We start from the raw sequence: 8,470 nt of genomic DNA on the forward strand, positions 1-8,470 counted from the left end.
CCTCTCACCTAGGTCCCTCCACCTTAAAGGCTCTACACCTCTACTAACATCACAGAAGACAGTACATGGGCCTAGAGGGGCCATTCCAGATGCTAATATAGCGTGAAGACCTTGATCCTATTTACATATCACTCTTAGGTCATGTGTTTCAGGGGTCTGGCTCACCCCCATGCATTTCCAGGCAGGTCTAGGAAAGCTTTTTCATCTGACACTGCAGACAAGGCAAGGTGCTGGGCTTCTTCCGCAGCAGTGGCTTTCAGACACTATGGTACCCCAGAATGACCAGTAGTGTTTGTTAAGAAGGGGCTACTGGGGTTCAGTGCGTCCAGGGAGAATTCAAGAATTGATACTTCTAATAAGCTCTCAAAGATGCTGAAGATGTTGTCCAGGGACCACACTCTGAAGACCATGGCTCTAGAAAGACACTGAGTAAGATTTTTTTTTTTTTTATGTTAAGACTAACCTGTTAATGAGTGACTAAAAAGCTGTTGGGTTTTGGTTTATTATTATTATTATTATTATTATTATTATTATTATTATTTGTCCTTAATCACTTTACATCCTGCTCACTGCCCCCTTCCTGGTCATCCCTCCCACCCGAGTGGATGGGGGCCCCTGGGATCTCTCCACCCTGGCACATCAAGTTTTTGTGAGGCTAGGGGCTTCCTCTCCCACTGAGGCCAGACAAGCAGCCCAGCTAGAACTTATCCCACGGACAGGCAACAGCTTTGGGATGGCCCCTCCCCCTCCAGTTGTTTGGGACCCACATGAAGATTAAGCTGCACATCTGCTACATATGTGCCGGGAGGCCTAGGTCTAGTTCATGTATGTTCTTTGGTTGATGCTTCAGTCTCCGAGAGCCCCAAGGGTCCAGGTTAGTTGATTCTGTTGGTCTTCCTATGGAGTTCCTTTCCTCCTAGGAGCTGTTGGGCACTTGAAAAATAGTTTTTCTACCTTAGATGTCTCACTGATTACTAGAAAACACAAGGTCAAATTTTGAAATCTGTACCAAAAATAAATAGGATCTTATTTTTATTCAAATATATAAGAGTAGTAATTTTTTAGTCTAGCAAATGTTGCAAAAACAGTCACGTGACATCACTCAATCCCCCTACCTTGGGACAGCAAATCTTAGTACTTAACACACAGCACCATATTGGAACAGCAAATCTTAGTGCTTAACACACAGCACCACTTTGGAACAGTAAATCTTAGTACTTAACACAAGCACCATGTTGGACAGACTTCTCCAAACAAAATGAGGAAGGTGGCTCAGAAAAGAAATCCCTCTGTTTTCTGTACAAGGATCTTCTAGGCATAGAACAGAGCAAGGCAAGGCAGGCCATACTCTCCAAGGAGAGGCAGTGATGACCCCTGAATACAAAGGGGTCAGGCAAGAACATGGGTGGGTGAGATGAGAAGGAAATAGGAAGAAAGAAGAGGCGAGAGGAGGGAAGGAGGGGAGAAAAAGAAAGAGGAAGGAGAGGTGTAGAAAAAGAAGGAGAAAGGGAGAAGGAAGGAAGGAAGGAAGGAGGGAAGGCAAGTCAGAACAACAGGAAGAAGGAAAAAGAAAAGAAGGGAGAGAGAGAATAGAGACTGGAGAAAGGGGGACCAAGATAGAGGAAAGGAGAGAGGAGAAAGGAGGGAAGGGGAGAGGAGGGAGGGGAGGGGATCAAAGGAGAGGGGTGGGGAGGGGAGGGGAGGGGAGGGGACCAGAGGAGAGGGGTGGGGAGGGGAGGGGACCAAAGGAGAGGGGTGGGGAGGGGAGGGGAGGGGATCAGAGGAGAGTGGTGGGGAGGAAAAAGCAAGTTCAGGAGGAACTGGGAATATATTTCCAGCTCCTACCCATAGGAACAGCAGCCTGGAGTCCTGACTCTTGTCCCATGAGGCCACTGCTATGTCTCATCTCCAGCACCAACCCTTTGGCTGAACGGCCAGCACACTTGTTCCTGTGGCTTTGTGCCTGGATTCCGAGGAGGGAGTTTTCTATCTGGGCATGCTCAGATTCTCTGAACAGCTGCAGCAAGTTCTAGAAATGTAAGAACACTCCCTTTAGGAAGTAGGGGTCTGGTTTCCGGGGAGACTAGGCTATCAGGGACACAAGACTGCATGGCATAAGACAAAGTAGTATGTTTTCTCGAAAGAAGATCAGTGGATTCAGGGATCCCTGATTACTGTGCATCATGGGGATTGATTCAGAAAGGCACCAGTTTATTTAGGGTGGAAATATATATATGTATGTATATGTGTATATATGTATATATGTATATGTGTATATGTGAATATGTGTATATGTGTATATGTGTATATGTGTATATGTGAATATGTGAATATGTGTATATGTGTATATGTGTATATGTGTATATGTGTATATGTGTATATGTGTATATATGTATATATGTATATATGTATATATGTATATATGTATATATGTATATATGTATATATGTATATATGTATATATGTATATATGTATATATGTATATATGTATATATGTATATATGTATATATGTATATATGTATATATGTATATATGTATATATGTATATATGTATATATGTATATATGTATATATACACACACACATAATCAGAAAAGAAATGCAGTTTATCCAACCTTGTGAAATACAATCTTAGCAAAGGAAAATGCCACAGATATAGACACAGAGTCAAGGAGGGCCTCAGCATGCAGACTGCAAGATCACTTGGGGGGGGTGGGGAAGGCCTAAAAGACCTGGAAGTCCCTTTGGAGTTCAGAGTGCTCCAAGGCCACAGCAAGCCAACTAACAAATATTCTCTAGAAGCCTTGTGTTGTCGATGCATGTTATAGACCCTGTCCACCTGGGGCTAGATAACCGTGTCCCTTGCCATAAATATTCGTGAGACAACAGTTGAGTTCTGAGGGGCATTTGAGAGCTAATGCCCTGGACTTCTTCCATAAAGGCCTACCACAAGTTTAAAACTGCCTCTAAATGGACCAAGTCTGGCCAGAATGTAGGTAGGGTGAAGAACAGTAGCCTCCTCTCCCTCTCCCCACTCTCTCTCTCCAAGTAGTTCCACCCAGCACCAAGCATGCTGGGCTCATCAGGAGGCGGTGCGGATGGACCATCTGAGCCAGGGAACCCAGTGGTGGTCAATCCACACAGCCGCTCTTCCCAACGAAGGCAAGCGGAGCATGGCTCCAAGAACAGAACTGCTCCATAGGGTTGAAGCACGAGCTATCCAAGCTACTCAGATTCCAAAGACACCAGCAGACACTCACTCTTGGGGATAGCAGCATCCTGATGATACATCTGTGCTCACAGATAGCTGGCAGGCTGTGTAAGCTGCAAGAAAATGGAAGCAGGAAAATGGTACCCATAGCTGCGGCCCATTTGGTCATCTTATATGGTGGGGACTGGCCTCCGTTTTTTTTTAACTCCTTGGGATGATCAAGATCTTGTTGATATTTTTCTAAGTCCTTCAAGGAGGACCACTGACAGATGAGTCTCAGGAAGTCTCCTGGTCATGAGATAGCTGTGCATACATGTGTATCTTATCCTGCCCACCAAGATCTTTGGCAGTCAGAGACCCAAGGACACCCAACCCATAGCCGTCAGTGATGCCAAGGCTGAGATTGGCTTCTTCACAGCAGCACCCAGCAATCCATGAATTTTTTGTCATTGTTGTGAATGCTTTAGGGTAATTCTGCAGAGAAGGAAGGACCATCTCAGCGGTCCGCTAGCTGAGGTAGTCCTTAATACATTACTAAGACTTTGTAATGGCCTTGTCGGTTCAAGAAGCTACACCTATTTGTATCAGGACATAGGATAGTTGGTTAATAGACTCAATGACCTGGCCTCACCTTCTTCTGGACCTGCCAGGTGTCAATATGCCAACTGCTATGAAGACTGTAGAGACATGGGTACTTAGAACTGAACGCTGGCTCTCTGTAAGAGCAGCAAGCACTTTCAGCCACTCAGCTATCTCTGGTCCCCACTGGTCACTCTGGCTCCAAGACTTTCAGCTTTTAGGGTTCAGTATTGACTGTTTTCCCCAGTTCTTCAGTGTCCACTCATAAAGTATATGACATATAAAGTCTACAACCTCAGTTTGCTAAGATATACCATGTCTGCCCTGGGGACCAAGGACAACAAAGTCAACCAGGAAGGCATGTCAGACCAAGGCATGCCAAAGCTACCACTAAGAGAACATGCACCCATACAGGCACATATGCACATACTCACACACAAATATAGACACACGTGGATTTTCATACACATACAACACACCCATACATACACTCATATGCAGACATATACACACAGAGAGACACACAGACACTTGTATATACACAAAGATGTATCTACACACACTTTTATAGACATACCTGGGCATGTGTATATAGAGAGATACAAACTCACACATATACCTGGACACTTATGGACATACACATAGAGACATGCCCATACATATACTCAAACAGAGACATACAAACATACATACCTGGGCATTTGTAGATATGGTTATGTATAAACAACCATACATACTTGCCCAAAGAGGCATAGACATAGCTAGACACTTGTGCCCATTCAGAATTATAACCATATATACACCCATGCCTGGACAGTTGTGCACACACAGACACACTCACACAAAGACAGAAACATTAGAACATTTATGTACATACAGAGTCACATACACAAATATACACTCACAGGAAAACATACAGATATACCTTTTCTCTGGTTCTTGCCCCGCCCCCACACACAATGGACTGAATCCTTTGAAACTGTGTGCCAATAAGTAAATAAGTAAATGAATGAATGAAGCCCCTTCTCCCATTCAAAATAAAATAGACAAGAATTTGCTGGAGACAAGTCCTAAACCAGGTTCAGCAGGGACATTCCATCTCGGGGCTGAAGGGGAAGGGAGAGGTCATCTTCTCCCTAGGCCTTCTCATGACCTTGCGATCTGCATGCTTCTTCTATGTCTAAATGTTCCCGTTTTGCAAGAGACCAATCATATTAAATTGGGGCCTGCCTGAAGGACCTCATTTTACATTGGCTGCTTCAGTAGAGATGTAGTCTCCACATGAGATCACTGGTGGTTTGGAATCTGTTAGAGTTCTTTAGAAGAACAGAACCATGGGAAATGGACTTACCCAAACAAAGGCTGGATAGTGCTACAATGGGTGGACACTGAAGAACTGGGGAAAACAGTCAATACTGAACCCTAAAAGCTGAAAGTCTTGGAGCCAGAGTGACCAGTGGGGGCTAGAGATAGCTGAGTGGCTGAAAGTGCTTGCTGCTCTTACAGAGAGCCAGCGTTCAGTTCTAAGTACCCATGTCAGGCTGTTTACAATTGCTGGTAACTCCAGCTCCAGCGATCTGCTGGCTTCTTCTGGCTCCCAAGGGTACCCACACCCACCTGCATGTGCACACATACAAATAATCACACACACACACACACACACACACACACACACACACATAAAATTTTACAAATTTCTTAAAAATAAATCTTTGGGAAAAAAAGATAGACCTATACTATGTGCCCAATAGGTGGCTGAAGACCTGAAACCCAGTGAGTGGGAAAGTTGCTGTGGGAGCCCATTCTTAAAGGCTATGGAGCCTAGAGCTTGCTACCCACCATTGATGAGAGTAGGGTTGAGGGAGCTCCCACCTAGAGTCCAGAGCATGCGTCTGCAAGCTTCCCCTTCTGTATGGGAAGGTGCTGCCCACACTGTGAGGGGTTGTTCAGTTCACTGGCTCACATGCCAGCCATCTCCAGAAATGTTCTCACAGATACATCCAATAGTACTTCATAGGACTCTCTCAATCCAGTCAAATCGACAGTTAAATTAATCATCAATGACTGCAGCTTCCTGTTACTATTTCTGGAAGTATGTGGGGGAGATGAACTCAGTTCGACTCATGACCACTAGAAATCAGGTCTGCCACACGTCAGAGATATGTCTAATCTCCATGTGGCTTTACTGCTATACACTTGTTCCTGGTGAAGCCAGCCTGAAGAAAAAAATGCATGAGGGAATGATTCACCTTTCATCTCTTCCCCTGAACCTTTAGTGCTGCATGATAGATTCTATTTTCTTTGAGGCAAAAAGCTCTCTAATACAAGCAGTGGCTTCAGGACCCTCTAGGGTGTACTCTTTGGGGGAGAAGGCTGTAGTTCCTTTCTACACAGTGCTGGAAGGGGCCAGGCTGTCTGCAGCATTGAGGACCTTAGCTCCAAAGGAGAAGGACATGGGGTAACGATGTTCTATTTTCTGAACCTGAGAAACTCCATGGACGTCGTGGGGAGTGAGGCTGCTCCCACTAGCTCTCCCCAATACTCCTGTAGCATTGTGGAGATCATAAAAGAGATGCCCTGAGAACCAGGCTCTCAAACTAGCCATGTGCTACACCCTGGGTCAGTCCTTAAAATGTCTGATAAGGTAGATCTCACCAACCCGTTTTCTACATAAGCCAACTTGATGATGAGCACGATTCAGGTGGGGCTTCTGAAACGCCAACTTGAATCCCCACACATCTGAGTCAGGCAACTTGTGGAAGTGAACTGGATGGTAGTCACCATGTGCAGAGTGTGGAAGCTGTTAGTGGCTTTTTAATGACAGTTTGTAGTTTTCCTCTTACCCAGCTAACTCCCAATAATTGAGATTGGACCATTATATTTATTTATCATGCTTTAAAGGCACAACAACTGAACAGTATCACTCTATTTTACTCTAAACTAATCTGGCTATCTCCCAGCCAAAATAGTTGCATTTTATGACTTTCTCTGCTCCAGATGTTTTTCTAATGGTGTCTTCTAGACTCTCTCCCCATGGCTAAACCCCTTACTCCTACCCTTTCTCACTCCACTGGCAGGAAGTCCCACCCTATTCTCTCCCCTGATCAGCTCTGTTTATTGACACTTCAGGGGACAAATAGGATGCTGGTGTTTATACAAGATTGAGACAGGAGATTCTCTGAATAAGGGTAGCAACCAGATCCAGGAGATAAAAATCAGCATTTGAATCTTCACACAGTACACAATAACATGATGCCTACAGGAAGCTACTTTAGAAAGACACATATTCATCCTGGCAGTTCTAGGATGCTCTGAGTTTGTGTCAGGGTGTTAGTAGCATAGGCCCATTATAGTCTGTACCACAGTGAACGATGCTACCCTTAGCCCACAGGAATAGAAGGGACCACAGCAAACAGTGTGCTTGCTTGCTTCCAGGATTTCTATGCTTTCTCCTGAGAGAGTTAGCTTCTCCAAGGTCCCTCAAGTTGTGCTATCAGATCCCCACATGCATGGTAGCAAAACATATCCAGGCCTGGGATGGCTAGTTTTACTATCAACTTGACATAAACTATAGTCATCTGAGAGAAAGGAACCACAATGGGGAAACGTCTCCCATGAGAGTGTCTATAGACAAGCCTGTAGAAGGTTTTCCTAATTAGTGGTTGATGTGGAAGGGCCCAGTCCATCATGTGCAGTGCCACCCTGGGCAGGTAGTCCTGGGCTCTATAAGAAAGCAGGCTGAGCAAGCTGTGGGGAGCAAGCCAGTAAGCAGCACCCCTCCATGGCTCTGCCATCAGCTCCTACCTCCAGTTTGCATTCTTGTCTTGGCTTCCTTCAGTGGATTGTGACTCTGGCTATGTAAGCCAAACACCCACCCCTCCAAGTTGCTTTTGATCATAGCATTCCATCACAGCCACAGGAACCGTACCTAAGACAAGGCTCTAGACTTTGCTCCTACAGTAGAGATAGAGGCTAGTAGGCTGGAAGCTCTTAGTGAGCAGAGGCCAACTTTACAAAGTCATGGCACAGGCCAGGACAACCTGGGGCAAGCAGAAGAACTGACTTGGCCTGGAGGGCTCCCCATGGAAATAGATTCCTCGGTGTGGGGGACAAGGGCAGAAGCTGAGCATTGACCTGCGACCTGCATCCAGCCGGAGAGCATGGCACACTCCTGCATCCCTGAGACTCCTTCCTGGATCTGATGATTAAGTCCCACAGCTCTCTTGCTCTCCAAGGTCTTTGTTTCTTAAATCAGAGCAGAGGCTGAGTCACTGAGGGGTTTTAATTTGGAAAACAAGGTCACATAAGAAAGAAAGAAACCACAATTCTATTAACAATTACGCGAACAGCTAGGGCACAGTTACAACTTTCCTTTTTTTTTTTCTTCCCCCAAATTCCGCGCTGGCATTAGAGGAGCCTTCTTCAAAATTTCTGTGCAGGCTCAAGTCTCCTGGAATAAACACGGGGTCGCTTTGGAGATGGGGAGGAGGGAGGAGAAAAGGGGAGAGCACAGATAGTTTGAATCTAGTTTTCTATTTGTGGCCATCAGACCCCTGAAGAAAACATTAAACCTGACTGAGCTTAGCAAGTTTTTAGGATGAGCCGGTGTACAAAGGCACTCTGGGAAACCACCGTTAAGAGCCAGAATCAAGCACTTCACAGGAAAGAGAACAGATAG

This window comes from Mus musculus, chromosome 13, assembly GCF_000001635.26.
Source record: "Mus musculus strain C57BL/6J chromosome 13, GRCm38.p6 C57BL/6J".
NCBI classification, from domain to species: domain Eukaryota; kingdom Metazoa; phylum Chordata; class Mammalia; order Rodentia; family Muridae; genus Mus; species Mus musculus.